We start from the raw sequence: 16,436 nt of genomic DNA on the forward strand, positions 1-16,436 counted from the left end.
TGGATGTACATTCATTCTGGCATGTTAAATATAAGCAGCAACACACATCCCGGATATTGAGGTGTGTTGCCGCGTTGACCCATGGGTCTCCACTAGCAATCACGGTAGAGAAGACTTGGCACTCGCACGAAGTGTTACCTGTACATTAGACCGGTTGTTCTCTACGGGCACGAGATATGGATATCACTCGAGGAGGACCTGCGTACACTCGGAGTATTCGAGCGACGAGTATTAATATTTGGCGGCGTGCATTAGAACGGAGTATGGAGGCGAAAGATAAACCAAGAGCTCGCGCGACTCTACGGCGAACCCAGTGTCCTTAGCCCCTGTGGTTATGCAATTTTTGAAGAAAAAAAAATTCAAAAACTTGTCCTCTACGATAAAGTTTTCCGTAGAAATAAGTTGTTTTTGATCATAATTCTAAATTTTTATGAGTTTTACAGCGAAAAAAAAAGGGTTTTAGAGGGTTAATTTTTTAACTGTTCTTCCAATCAGTTTAAGGTTTGAGATGGACTGTCTTTAAACAACGCATAATGAGGTTAACATATTTGTATGTGTTTTCAAAGAACAAGTAGAAATATTTGTCCTGCAATCGATTCACACACCATACTCACGAAAATCCTTTTTCTCCTTTTACAGACCAAGCTGGATTACGACGGTCAGCATGAAAAGCCTTTGGAACACGACGATAGCCAGAAAGTTCCCAGTATGTTTCGCAGCCTTTTAGATAATAATAATATATTACAATAATATATTACCTGAGCTAACAACGCGCGTTTGCATCTTTTTCCACAGCATGGGACACAGGCTGGCATCAATCGGGACCAGAGCAGGTGATCGTAGAAGTACTCGAGACAGCGACTGATTCCACCACTTCGTTAGAAACAAGCACTGTAAATAATTTAAACGATACCTTAGAAGGTGAGTTACTGCTTCTTGATATTTTTTTTCTATAGGAAGGTACATAGCATAAAAAACAATGACTCGCCGAGACTATTACGGCCTTGATAGATACACCCAGCACTTTTAAACATTGTTAAAGTTAAAGATCTAATACAACTAGTTGTGTTAAAAAAAAGTATAAAAATGGAATTTTATCAGCCTCGAAGAAATACCGCCGGCTCATGCAAATCAATCCTGAGGCGTGCCTGGCGCCAAGATTCGTCGTCGTCTGCATTCTACGCCTTTAGGAACCGAGAAAGCTTTTAAGGACGCGAACAATGCGTAAACAATCTTTCTTTCTGAGCGTGTAGGCACCGGGGGCAAATTAATTTTCCCAATGATATGGAAACATTTTCTCCACTCAATGTGGGATGATGGCTGGCTGGAACGAAGGCTTTCCAAAAATGCTTTCTCTCCCTCGCACGCTGTACACAAGATGTTCCAATATTTGTATAATCCTTGACTTCTTCGCTGCTCGCTGCCCGGAAGGCATATGTAAATTTTTCAAACCAGTTCCAATCCATGGCAGGTACTTCAACACTCTCTGACACAAACCTTTTGTGGGTCGTTTTTCGGGTTTGCCATTCGACGATGTTCTTCAAAGCGGAACGAACGGGTGGCCGCCGTTTTGCTGCTTCTCTGCCATTTCCGGTGAATACACAAACCGATACCGGATCATAGAAGAGTGGGAGGCATTAGTGGTGGGGAGACGTGGCGATTCAATCAGCTCAGCCCAGTAGGATCGACTCCTGAACGAGAATGTGAAGCTGAATTTCAATCATGAAAAGTTTTCCCACCGGAGGCAGGTCTCGTCTTTTGTGTGTTTGCACAAAGGTGATACAAAGGTCGAACGTCGAATCTAATTGTTAACTTTGAAGTTGTTTCTCTAGTGTGGTTCTTCCCTTTTGTTGTGAACGGGAAGTGAGATACAAAAGTAAGTCGGAAGTATCGATTTTTCATAGTTGCAATTTATGGACTCCCATTCACCTTCATTGATACTTCGAGTGGGTGAATTCCTCGAAAAGAATGGATATTGTTTGGATTTTGGTTAAAAAATTCCATTCTGATATCCTAAATCTGTAGCTAAATTTCACATAGTAAAAATACTATGATGTAGTAATATAGCCTAGATTTTTGGTTAAGAATATTAAATCATGGTTGAAAACAAGGTTGCGGATCTTCGTTCAGAATGATTTTTTTCCCCATCCTACTAGTCATCAACGATTTTACTCCTCAACATTGGCGATTTGCAGCTCCAAACGACATTCAGAAGGCACTTCGATCAAAATGATGATATTATGGGTGGAAATGTCATTTTGTGTACTATTTTTCCAAAACAAAACGGAAAATTTTGATATTTCGATGTTTGGAGAACGATTTATCCAGATTGGGTTGGAGAAAAGTTGTAAGAAAATGTGTTCTACACAACCGTTCATACTTTCAAAACCCATCTTTATCAGTGACCCATCTATTGATCTATATGTATTATTTTTTAGTTTTCGGAAACAGCTGTGTGGTGCCAACGTTTTACCGTTTTTTCAGGTGGAAAATATCTTAAGAACTCGGCCGTACCATCTGTTGCTTTGGCAAATGCCGCTTATTCGGCCTGTGCCGCTTACGACAAAGCAAAACAATCGTATCGCCGAAATTTTGTTGAAAAATCACATCCTAAAATTACTACCGAAAATAAGTGCAACGTATGCCTAGAAGACCAAGGATCTACGAAAGTTTCGTATAAGCAAAATCTGAATAATGATATCGATGATGATTTATCATCAAAACTTGGCAGCTCTGTTATGCTCGATGGGAGTTTGTGTCCATGTTCAAGCAATGAACGGGATGATGTAACGAGTGATATTGCTGAAGAAGATTGGGAAGATATACCTAGCAAATTAATGAATCACGAAGCAATTGATCAACATGAATTGAAAAAATCCTTTCAGACTTCTAATGTCCTGTCATCACACTTTTTGATATCGGATAATGACGTGAATGTGTAGACTGGGCTGACGACACAAAAAATCTTGAAGAAAATGTTTACTCGAGAAACCATTCAATGCACACCTACTCTCACTACAAATCACGTAGAACTGCTCAATTTCTAATAGGCGTTAGTCTGATAACGTTTTTTCAGCAAGGCTTACTCGGGTCAAGCAGCAGATAGACTTATTTTTATTCAAAAAAAACCTAGTTGATACTCTTAATCCTTATTTGGATGAAGTGATGGTCGATAAAGGCTTTACAATACAATGTAGAGGAGTGTTGCCGGCCACTTAGAAAAAAAAAACTAACTAAACTTTCACGAAAAGACATAAGATCGCATATCGCACTTTATGCGCAACCAGGAAAGATTATCACCACATCACGCACAATTTAACGAATCAATTGCAAAAGCTCGGATCAATGTTGAACGAATAATGCAGCGTATAAAAATGTTCAAGATTCTTCAAGACACGCTAGATTCTAGCATTTTGAGTGTTGTGGACGATATAATGGCTATCATATGTGGTGTTGTCAATCTTACAAAACCCATTCTAAAAAACGACAAATTTTGAAGACATTCATTTTTATTGATAATTGTTATGTAGTCATGAACTGTTTATTATTATTACTTTTCATCACACATCTTCGAAAGTGTACAAAAAATGCATTTAAATTTCCTAAGAAAATAAAACTATAAAACATATTTTAAATCGTATATTCTGATTAAAGTCAATCAAATGGTACTGTAGCTACAATAAAATCATTATCTTTCAATGAATATAAAAAATAAATTCTGCTAAAGGTGCATTCAGTACCCACATATTCATTTGAACTTGACAAAAATAACGATGATGTTTTTTGAGTTTAAAATAACCGGCAACAGGACATTCAAACAAGTACTTTTGGACTGATTTGCAATCTTGCAATTTTTTTACGCAATATTACTCTTGAATAGGTTTGGCACAGCATGGCGCTGTTTTTTTTGTCCATTTTTTGTCTTACCCCACGCTTGAGCAGCATCAGTGCAAGGCATGTATACTACCTTCCGGAATCTACAAGAAATAAATTTGTGTTGAAATCCAGTCATTAGATTGGGTTTAACCTTACCGATTAAAAAAAGGGGATGATTTGTTTGCACTTTCCTGTTCCGACTTTTCAACTACAGGTTAAAATCCATGAAGAAATGGAGTGTGTGTGTTTAATCTGAATATGATGAGGTACTGCGTGATGTTTGTGTAACATATCCTGTCAGCTTTACAAATTCATACGTTTTCTCACGGTAATCGATTAAAAGTACGTGATTGGCTTAAAACCCTTCTCGGATTGGCCGGGCAGAATCTCCAACGTAGTCAAGCATATCCACCATGTCTATTTCTATCGAAATAGCTTCGTCTTGGTTTGAATCTTAAAAAATCACAAATGATTTTGATTAAAACATTACATAAAATCTTAATTTGCTCATGCAAAAACCATCGGGACTAGCAAATCGAAGATTTTCTACCAGAGTTTGCCATTTTTCCTGCTCGAAATTTTCCAGTTTCCGCAAAAACCACAGTTTTAAATACAACTTCCATTGAGTGCTGTGTTAAAAATCAGCTATCATCACCCTTTTGTTAGTTCCGTAACTGTTATCTAGTTAGCGCTGCATGTTAAATAGTTCTGCTACAAATCGCCAATATGGCGATTTGCAGCTGAAAACGACACGCAGAGGGCTTTGCGATAAAAATGATGATGTTATGGGCGCGAATGTCAAAACGCGAAGTATTTTTTCAAAACATTCCATCAATTTTGAAAATTTCGGTGTAAAATATTTGGATATTTTATAGTTGAGAATTTTTTGACAAATTATGTTGAATTGAAAACAGTTTTTGAAAGATTTTTGAAACATATTTATATTGGCTCATAGCTATATTCTCATATATTTTTTTTTGTTAAAATGGTTCCAAAAATAACTGAGATATTTCCACTTGAAAAGTGAAAATTGCACATATTTTTCGAATTGTCGAATCATTTTTCGATCCAGGATGGTAATAACTCTTACACCTTACTGCCAATCATTTTTTTAGATTGATAACATATGGATCATGGATCATATTCTGAGACTACCGAATTGATGATTTTTCGAAAAATATGTTGGTCCATTTCCAGTTTGTTAATGTTTTAAAGCTCTGCTTAACTGTAGCTTTTGACAATAGTTAGTTAAACAGTTTTCGATAGTATGGATATTTTGAAACATTCTGCACAAAAAGTATGTAAATTTCATGATTGGCGTATGTTTTATACCGATTTCAGTTGACCTTTGGACCCTTTTGGCACTAGAGGGTTAAGATAGTTTTTTTTTAAATTGTTCAACCTCGGCAGTAGGTAATAAATGTTTAGCATTTTTCTATGCCGTATAAAACTTTTTGTACATATATAAAGCGGCCCAATACACTCCCCCACACCAAACAGCTTATATGAGCCCTCTGGTAATAGACGCTTTCTGTTCTCAGCATGTCTGGCAGCAAACAAAAAAACAAAAATGCGAGCAAAATTTATTCATGCTGAGCACCCTAACAAAAATATTTTATACTTAATACGAGGGAATGAAGCTGGACAAGTAAATTAAACTAAACTAAGGATGAATCACAGTGGGAAGAGTATTCCTTTGAAGGGATCCATATTTTATAAATAACTAATACAAAAAAAAAACAAACAAAAAATTAATTGATATAGCTAATGTACTTACTAGGAAAAAATATTTACAAAATTTTTAACGGTACTTTAAAGTTTCTTTAAAGTTAAAATATATGTGAAACAAAAAAAAAAAAACACTGGCATGATGATAAGGTTTATGACTAAAGTTCCTTGAGGTGACGTATCACTTTCGATTTGAAAATGTTGCGGTTGTTTTTTGACAACTTCTAGAAGACAAATGTAAGATACTTCACCTAAGGCTATGATCATTTAGTATCCGGGAAGTTACAAACGTGTGTATTTTAAAAAAACGATTCATTTGATCGAAAAACTTTCTATGGAGGAAATGAAGGTGTTAATATGACATTTAATGAAAAAATATAAGAAAAAAATTTATCGATGATTTCAACAAATACTCTAACTTTTTCATAAAATCTCTTTTTTATCTTTGCACACTTTTTTCAGTCAGGTAATGATTAATTTTTTTACCACAGAAGCAAAACCTTTGCAAAATTATGATTTTACACAAATTCACCTGGAAAAACTAATTGGAACCTGGTTCGAACCTTTTTATGAGAAGGCATCTCGAAGAATTTGACCTCTTAAATTCGGTTATATCATAAATTTCTTTGTCCATCAGAACACACATGTCACATTGCGTAAAAATCGGTTGCACAGATTGCGATCCATGGAATTGCTCATTATTAGTTATTTACTCGGTGTCTACTTGTCAGGCAACACTTTTTGCCATCCGGAAACAGGTTTACTGCATAGTTAAGCGGTCTACTTTTAGTTATTCTTAATAACCATATTCTATTTACCCATATTTAAGATCAAGGGTCCCACCTCGATGCTTGGTTTGAACTTCGTGAGCATCCTTAAGTGGCTCCTTGTACTTCTTAACCGTTTGAGCCAAAAAAAAAAGTTAGAAAAAATCAACAGTTCATAAGCTTTCAAGTCGACAATGAAGAATTTTCGAGGCGCAAAATGCGTAAAAGGAGCAAATTTGTGCAAAATTATTTTAACCATGTCTTTTTGCAACGTAAATATCTCATACACACGTCAACTTAAAAATCTATCAAAAATAGGCAAGATAGTCCTTTTCATAACCAACACAACGCTACTAAAGTTTTGCATATCCAAGCTCTAGTAACTTAGCTATCCCCGAAATAAAGTGCCCGGATACGGATAATGATCATAGCCTTAGTATGACGGATATGCATAATAAAATCATCTACAAACTTAATATTTATGTTTTTATATTATACCAACACTGTTGGTTATATAATATTTGTTAGACAATTGCACCTGTTTTTGAAAAGGATAATTGTTATTATAAATATTATTTAAAAATATTAAAAAAAAAATAAATGCAATTCAAAGTAACGCTTTTCGAATTTCTTTACAACATACCGAAATATTATTGTTTGGAATCAACCTTCCAAACATTTATTTTGTCATTTCAGTTATAGTTTATGTGTAATAACTTTTATCCCTGAATGTATACAGCATATTTATGTATTTTCTTATCAGCTTTTGTGACAGAAAAGATGTAGAATTTAGTTCTAACGAAACTAAAAATTACTGGAATTTGTCATAGTGAGATTGTGGTTGGACTGTTCATGTGGTGCAGCTTTTAAACTGCACTTTAATACTCAATTCTCAAAGTTAATTCAAGTCATCTCTTGAAATTAAATTTGCGTCATATCATAAACCGCTTTGAGAGATGCGACTAGAAGCAAGATAAAAAACACTGTCTAGAAGAATCAAATTTCCAATTGGAAGCAGTGGAAGGACGAGAAAATAGCAAATTATACACTTGATTGACCTATTTTTGGCCCAGAGGAAAACGGAAACTCTGTTCGTCTCAGAAGAAAAACGCAAAAAGTGGAAGAAAAAAGTGCGAAAAAACGCAAACAACGTAAGCTTTTGTGTGCTGTTTTCTCCCCCAAAGCCTCATCCACCGTCGACTCGGCGAAAGATTGCGGCGGAAGGCACCACTTGAAGTGTGTGGCAAACATCCGCCAGACCGCACATTGAGCAATGCGCCGGTGGCAGGAGGAGTTTCAAGCGAGACTTCTCTCTTGCTTCACCGGATGTCCGGTTGCTTTTTCATGCTTCAGCTAAATTTACCATCAAATGGCTTTAAGCGTTCCAGTCATCTACTTAGTCATGACGAGCGATTTTAAATCCATGACAGAATTTAGTAGCTACACAAATTATCATGACTTGAAGCTGGAGCGTTACGAGTCATTTATGCATTTCTCTGAGTAGGAAGTTAATATAAGCTCTTTAGAAAATAATATGAAGTAAAGCTCCGAGACCAGATTCAAATTCCAAACTCAAATCTAGGAGTAAATTCAACAGCATCCCTTCAAAAAAGGATGACAGTTTTTTCGATTATCTCGTGGCTTCAATTGCACTAAAATGTTACCTACAGTCACTAGAACTCCACTTATCCGGGATTCTGCGTTACCCGAGCTACCGTTTTCATACGAAATCCATCACTTAAAAAATATAATTATGAATCATCAAACGGGGCATCATGCACCAGCGGAGTAAGATGCAAAACTTCAATACCACAGCACTGATAATTTTTAATTTTATATTACATAATCGAGCTATCTTTTAATGAATACAAAATGATGATGACATAGTTTCTCACATCTTAAGCTAGTATTTTCAAGTTTTTCATTTTTATTCAAAATTAAAAAAATCCATCAATAAATGTACAAATTTTAACATTTTTCGATGTCGTAAAAAACTTTACCCAGTATGACGAATTGGCTTCATGATATCATCTACAAACTTTTTAATGGTTCGATCATCCTATTCCAATACTGTTGGTGTAAAAATATTTTACGAACCATCACCAAATTTTTTTAAATAAATATTTTTATAATTAAGTTAGGTGTCTGGGTTAAAATGCAACAAAATACAAATCAAAGAAACGCCTTGTAAATCTAGTTTCCATATGCTCGAATATTATTGTTTTGCATCACGCATTTGTCTTCATTGAAATTTCATTCATCCAAACATTTATATTTATGATTTCAGCTAGTAGAATGTTTTGTTGTATTTTTTTTACCCCTAAATGTATGCATGCAGGCCTATGATCAGGAAAAATGTAAAAAACAGTTTCAACAGAACCAGCAATTACTGCAATTGGTTTTTTTTTCATGCGCAATGGCTTTTATCACATCAGACATTTATCAAAAACTATACATTTACATACGTTTTCATGGGATTTTTCTTTAAAATCGAAGTTTTTTTTCAAGTAACCTCTTTTTCTTAATATAGTGAAAAAAGCATGTTGAAAAAAATTAAAATAACTGAAGAAACCAATAATTTTTCTGACTACGTCAGTTTGATGTCTTACTAACCTTAAAACTTTGGGTGCATAAAGGGTATGGGTAGACGTGAGTTTTTAGAAGCCATTGAAGTTGAAGAGTGTTCCATGTTGCCCCAGTTGACGGTCAGCCATAAGATTCTCTTATGAATTGGTGCCATATAAAAAAAACAATGAATTCGTTCGTAATATTGTCTTATGACGTGAAATAATTCAGCAGATGAACACCTACTTCAATGAGCAGTTGTTGCTTTTCATAAGAGGGTCTTTTGGAAACAGGATATGTCACGTTTGAAGAGATAATTCACAATATTTTATGTTAAAAAATTTTCATTTTATTGTTCGGCTCATTTATTTCGAATCACAAACATTACGGCCATCATCAGTAGCACAACAACACCCTTTTGTTTTTTTCGGTCAACATGCTGAAAAGTAAACAAAAAATGAATTTCAGTTAACAAATATTTTCAACGTTCACGAAAAAAAACTTCGATTCAAACTAACCAATTAAGTAGTAGAACAAAATAAATAATTCCACAACTTCCTATGACGATTGAAAAATGGCTAAAGGAATAAATTCATTCATTATTTTTCCCAATTTCTTCTATTTTTTTCCTATGAATATTGAAAGAATTTCATAAGACTCTTATGAAATCTAACTTTGCACTTTAAAATAACGAATCTTATGAAAATTATAATAAGACATTGCCTGAAAGATGTATAGCAGTTTATCATCACCGTTATATATTGATTTGCTATCTAATCGGCGATTTTTGACACGTTAAATTATTAAAATCGCCGACTAATGTCGATTAAATGCCAAAACAAAATTCATGCATACACTGAGAAATGCGCCTGTATGATATGCAAAACCAGAGCAAAACGATGAGGTTTTCAAAGCATTTCCGTGTAAACCGAGGATTCGCTTATCCGAGGTGCTGCTCCCCCTGACCAATGAGGTACACTTTTACTAAGGTGGCGCAAAGGAATGCACACTATTGCACGTCGGAGAGAAAAAAGAAAAATTAACATAAACAAGCCTTGCGTCGTTGTCAGGGAGCTTCATTTATCCTGCACTCTTTTTTGTACATTTCGGAGTCCATGGTCACGTTTTTCACAAAAACCGGGGTTTTTCGTCCACAGCTGCAAATACCTTGCCAGATCAAACACTTTCTTGCAAACTTATCGGAAAAAACGAATTTGAACTTGGCGGGGACATCACCCCGACCAGTGGCTTTGTAAAATTTTTTACCAGGAAGCCGCCCAAAATCAGATTTCACGATTTTTGAACCAAACCAAGTCGGGTTTTTGACGTGGGTGTCCGAAATTAATTTCCGCCTCGCGGTTTCCATTACGTGTAACTTTATTAACAAAACGATTCTTTATGAAATTTTCAGCACTAATAGAGGAAACTTTTTTTTTTATTTATTTATTTATTTGGTAATAATTCAACGGATCACATGTTGATCCCAATGATTAAAGGTATATAAAACAAGTCTATTAAAATAAAAAAAACAATTCCGAACAAAATACTGTCAAAACATTCCAGATTCGACAACCAGGAGCGCTATGGTATAATAAACAGTGCGTCCAGATTTTGGATGATCCATGCTGTCAATTATGGAGTAAGCTTTAAAGATTTTTTTCTGTACGTATCCAGGCCAGGCAAATCTGGGTATTGTGTTTCTAAATTTTAAACTCGTAACCAGGTAAAAGCCGCGAAAATCCAGCAGAAATTTGAGTACTATCCATGAAAAGGCAAAAAAAAAGCTGAAAAATGATCAAACGAAAAATATTCTATTTGTTTACAATATTTGCATAAACACAGGGGCTAAAAACTCATCTTACAGTAGTTTTAAGGTTGTAGTTTTTGTACACTTAACCCATTTTTTTCCTAAATTTTGAAACATATAAAGACTGCTTCATATCTTTACAAGTCTTTTCAAACTCAATAGTTTTATAATTGATTTTCATTTTGAGATAATCTCTTGAAAAGGGGCGATTCAGGATTTTAACCGTTTTATAAATAGTTTTGGATGTTTGTTGAACTTTGTGTTGACTTATAAGAAAGCTGAGCGACTGAAATTGTGGCTTCGATTTTAACGCTACACATTTTAAATATATAAATTGAAATTAATATTTGTCACCAAGCTTGACTTATACAATATTGTTCTGAATTAGGAATCAGAACCATGATTAAGACATTTCGAATCGAATGCAGACTAAGAGCACACAATTCCAGTAAAGAAGATAGGAAAATAATAACAATAAAAACATCATATGAATTACTGTTACTGCTTCTGCTAGGCCGGGGGTTTCTTATGTTTGCCAAAGCATTTCGAGCGTTCCAAAGATTTTATCATCGTGTTTGAATATTGAAACCATTGCCATCCAAACACATTCCAACCCATCTGTCTAGAGTGCACTACGGCGTGAAAATATTTGCTAAATCGATTGAGTATTTTTGCTGTAGCCTTGGAGGAACGAGCTTTACGGCTTTCACTGCACTGGAGGAAACGACAAAGGATTCACCCAATTACTCTGAATCTATTGAACCCACACACTTGAGCTAAGCCATCGAGCAGCGACTAGCTATCCAAGGTAGGACCCACTCGAATCGTCCGTCGTCGTTGTCGTCGTCTCAAACTCGATGCAGTATCATCGTCTTACTGCCAGGGGGAAAAAATGAACAACAGCACCAATAACTCCACACCAACCAGCTCCTGCCATCACGAGAATGAGGTTTCCACATGTGACATAGTTCACAGGACTTTTATCACCGATATTTTTACCAAGATAGGAAAAAAGGACATTTCTCGGTGTGCGATAGAGGGTGCCGACATTTTCTCGTATTTTTATAACACGCAATCACAATCACGATGAGAATGTTAGACGTTAGTATGAGTACAATTCCGTATTAAAATATTAAAATATCATTTAAAAGATTATTTTTTCGTACATTGAGTTGAGATCATAAGGTATCAGAATCATGTCAACCTTTACATGGATTGATTGGAATGCATTCTGCTTAAAAACTAATGTAGTGGCTCCAGAGAGTAGCATAATAACCAATATTCGGATCCCAAATGCGAACTTCGATTCCACATTAGGATTGATTATTTAGATTTAGATTCACAATACATACTAGAGTTCAGACTACAAATAACTTGATTCTAAACTCTGACTACGCGGCGTAGAAGATAGCCTTCAAGTCTTCTAGGCTAACGGTCATGAGATCGAATCCCGGTCGCGGCATACATAGTACACTCTCTGTGGGCTAGTGGAATTTTGCATTTTTAAGATGCGAGCCATCATATCCTCGAAAGATGTACGCTTAGTCCTAAGTGTATGGATTCTCTTCGAGGAAACCTCAAGTTTCATTGAGATCCTATATGTGTTTGTTTTAGTTTTCAAACTACAGGGGCAAAAAATTGATGTTTATGGAGAAATTAAGAACGTTAGTTTCGACGGTAAAACGTTTTTAATATTTAACCCAAAACTTTAGAAAAAAGTGGTTCGAGATCACTGGATTTTTCTCGTAAAAAGTACGTTAGATAGAGCAGTGTCGATAATGTGGCAATTTCCTAGAAATGTGATTATTTAATATTTTAAATTTTTGAAGGTTATGGAAAATTTGCGAGTAGAGACATCAGAGAAAGAAAGATCATAAGCCGTAAATATCGTAAATATTTTGGAAAAGATACAACGGCTCCCGGATGGGACTTGAACTCGCAATTTCCGCTGCAGTAAAAGGGCGCGTTAGCCAGTTACACCAAAGTAAACGTGAAGAAACAGGCTCCATTATGCGTATTAATAGACCTCGATTAGTCGACTGCTACATCTTCTATCGATACTGACAGTCTGTAGCAAGCATGATCTAAAATACCAAAAATACCTAACAATAAGCCTAACTTTGCTAACCATTTCGTTAACTGGGCGACAATTTTTGTTGTTTCCTTCATTTCACTTGAAAATCACTCATTTTCACTCGTTGAATGTTTTACTTTGAATTGATACTACTTAGACAGTGCAATATGAAATTAAGGATAAATCAATCACATTTTTCATGCTTTAAAATAGTATTTAGAGCTAAACTTGGGGTTAAAAAAGTGCCTTTATGTTACTAGAATTGATATCCCTATCATGTATTAAATAGAAAAAAAGACCGATGAAGCTTACGTTCGAGGGAAGTTTACGAAACTTATAATTTTTCTGACTACGTCGATGTGATGTGCCACCAACTTTGGCCTGATGCCTATTGTCTGATACCCTAGTTGACGGTATAAATTGAGAAAATCTGTCACATAAGAACAGAACAAAAAAAATGCGTTTAGTAAACATTTCCTTATTTTTGTCGTTAATCAGTAGGTACGTTATTTTCATTTTGCAGTTATTTCTTTTAGTTTTATTCCAATCCTCAGTAAACAACTTTTTCATCACCCATCCCAAGCAACAATTTTAGCTTTATTATGGTCAGCAAAATTTTGTAAGGACTATCAATCTTCATAAAAAGCTAAAGCGCATTCTATAACATCACCAGAACTGTCATAAAGCTATAATCTATCCTATCCCATCCTAAAAACGTCATCATGACCAACTTTTTAAACTTCGATAAAATCATTATGCTTTTGTTGTTGCTTTTTTCGATTCTGTGAGTTCTCAGAGTTTTTTTTTTATTTTTTTCAGCAACCATGATGGTTGATGAATGATAATTGCATTATTGACATATGATCTGGTAAAATTAATAGCCAAAACGCCAATGTTCTAACCATATTATGGGCATCTTTTCTACTGCCAGTCAAGATTTTAGGATGAAATAGTATCTTTAAATAAATGCGTCTCGTCAAATCTGATGGCAATCATGATGTAATTGATGAAAAACAGGCCTGAAAACATATTTTTAAATACTTGCATTGTGAATCCATCAACATGGCGTCATTTTGTGCATTTCGATTCTGCAACCAACATGGCGTTAGTCAATTCAATGCTTAGTAGCTTTTTTATGGTCAGATAAATGGCTAATTAGTTTAATAATGCTTTAATGATGACCACATACAAAGTTAAAATTTGACGTTTCTCTCGCAAGCCAACCAATTACACGCTTAGGATGAGTTCCTCATTTCTGAGTTGTTAATCATCAGTAGGGGAGAGTGGGGATACTTGATCCCCTTTTCTTATTTTCACCGTATCTTTTTAGAAAAAATTAGCAACTCGCCGTCTTTGACATTTTCTGACAGCTTGTAACTTCAAGTTTCTATGCTCCAAAATTTAGAATGATACTTGAACCCGTTGACGAACTAGAAGCATTTTCGTGGGAGTAAAAAAATTGCGATTTTTCTGAAGTTAGGGGAGACTTGATCCCCTATTGAAGGAGACTTGATCTTTTATTCAGGAAGCCCCAATCCTTGTATAAAAATCAAACAAAACCCCAAGATAGAATGTTAATTGACTATTTTGGTCATGTTTGTTCTCATTTCACAATTTATAGCAGACATAAGAAGAAAATTCTATAACTTTGTCTCAACGCTAATAACATTGCATACTTAAAGGCGCTATTTTTTATAACTATAAGAAAATTAATTATTTTTGCTCATTTTTTCAGACATGTTTGATAACTATTAGTTTTTGGATAAATATTAGTAATTTCGTAATCAGCAATCATACAGATCAATTCAGAAGAAGAATATGCCGTTTGGAAGGGGGATCAATTGAACCCAACTCTAGGGGATCAATTGTACCCATAATCAATATTTTAGAAAACTTTTTCTGAAAAAAGTTGCGAGTTTTCCATTGCTTTGAAAATATGGCATTATGAAGTTCATTTTACGCTCGAACGATTGATACATTGGAACAAATATTTTTTTTCATAATTTTCCCATGTAAGGAACATTTTAAAGTGATGAAAAAAGATCTTCAAGTTACATTTTGTGAAATTTTTCAAACAAAGTTCAATTACTCAAACAATTATTTTGTTAAAATTTTTTAAACTCCAAGCATTGTTATTTTGCTCATTTTGGCACATTTTTCTAGAACATTTGATCTTTGTAAGACATTCCAGTTTGGAGATATAGCTAAGGAATCAAGTATCCCAAGGGATCAAGTATCCTCATTCTCCCCTACAGTAAATGATGACAGACTGTTTGAATCAAAAGGGATTGGTTGTGAATGACCCGTGGGATAAACCATTAGTTGAAGTCAAATTTCGTTGTCTTACGCCATCTTAAAATCCAACGTAGCGGCTTCCGCTGAACTTTAAAATGACTAAAAACTGCATGAAACCCCAACAATATTGGTATTGGGTGAAAGGGCTAAACGAGTAGAAGTCTAATTTCGCTATCTGAAGCCATCTTGAAATCCAAGATGGATATTTGGTGAACGGGCTAAGCTAGAAGAAGTCGAATTTCGTTGTCCGACGCCATCGTGAAAGCCAAGATGCCGGCTGCCGCTCAACTTGAAAATACTATAAATGACAGATAATCGCATAAAACCCCCCCAAAATGGGTATTAGTGCAAAGCGATCAACGAGTAGAAGTCGGATTTGGCCATCAGACGCCATCTTGAATTCGAAGATTGCGGCTTCCGCTGAACTTTAAAATGCTGTAGATGACTTAAAATCTCCACAATATATTGGGTAAAGGGCTAAACCAAGATAAACCCAATTTCGCTACCAGACGTCAACTTGAAATACAAGATGGCGGCTTTCGCTTAGCTTTAAAAAACTGTTAATCGCTAAAAATCGCATGAAACTCACGATATTATTATTGGATTTAATGGCAAAACCAGTAGAAGTTGATTTCCTCTTTCTGACTTTATCTAGAAATACAAGATGGCGGCTTCCACTGAACTGTAAAATACAAAAAATCACTGAAAAGCTTTACAATATTGGTAATGGGTGAAGGGCCTAACTAGAAGAGCCAGACCCTGTTTGTTTTTGGCACCTTTCACCTTCTACCCCGTATTGTGGATGTTTCATTAGATTTTCAGGAATTTTTAGCTTTGAAAAAGTGAAAGCCGGCATCTTGGATTAATGATGGCTTCAGATATGGAAATTTGACTTCTTCTAGTTATTTCTTCCAGCCAATACTCATTTGATTTTTAGTGATATTTTCAATTTCATTTCATTTTTAATGATAAAAGTTAGATGTTCAGCAGAAGCCACCATCTTGAATTTCAAGATGATGTCTGATAGTAAAATTCAACTTCTATTTATTTGGTCCTTTCACTCAATGCTCATATTGTGGAAGTTTCATGCGATTTTCAGTGATAACAATCATTTCAATGTTTAGTGGAAGCCACCATCTTGGATTTCGAGATGAAGTCTGATAGCGAAATTTGTCTTCTACTCGTTGATCCCTTTCAACTTATACCCATATTGTGGGAGTTCAGTGGAAGCCGCCATCTTGGATTTAATGATGGCGTCAGATAGCAAAATTCGACTTCTACTCGTTTAGCTCTCACTAAATACCAATATTGTTCATGCGATTTT

At 35.2% G+C, this 16,436-nt stretch overlaps 1 protein-coding gene across 1 annotated transcript in view; it reads left to right on the plus strand.

Annotated features, from left to right (window-relative positions):
- The first annotated feature begins 643 nt into the window (after positions 1-643).
- The window catches only part of LOC129740219 (uncharacterized), a 79,379-nt gene continuing 63,586 nt past the window's right edge, over positions 644-16,436 (plus strand). Inside the window, exons 1-2 of the mRNA XM_055731834.1 lie at positions 644-706; positions 796-921. The gene's annotated coding sequence lies outside the window, so the exon portion shown is untranslated. The remainder of the gene's footprint in view (positions 707-795; positions 922-16,436) is intronic.

Source organism: Uranotaenia lowii, chromosome 1 (genome assembly GCF_029784155.1).
Source record: "Uranotaenia lowii strain MFRU-FL chromosome 1, ASM2978415v1, whole genome shotgun sequence".
Lineage (NCBI taxonomy): Eukaryota > Metazoa > Arthropoda > Insecta > Diptera > Culicidae > Uranotaenia > Uranotaenia lowii.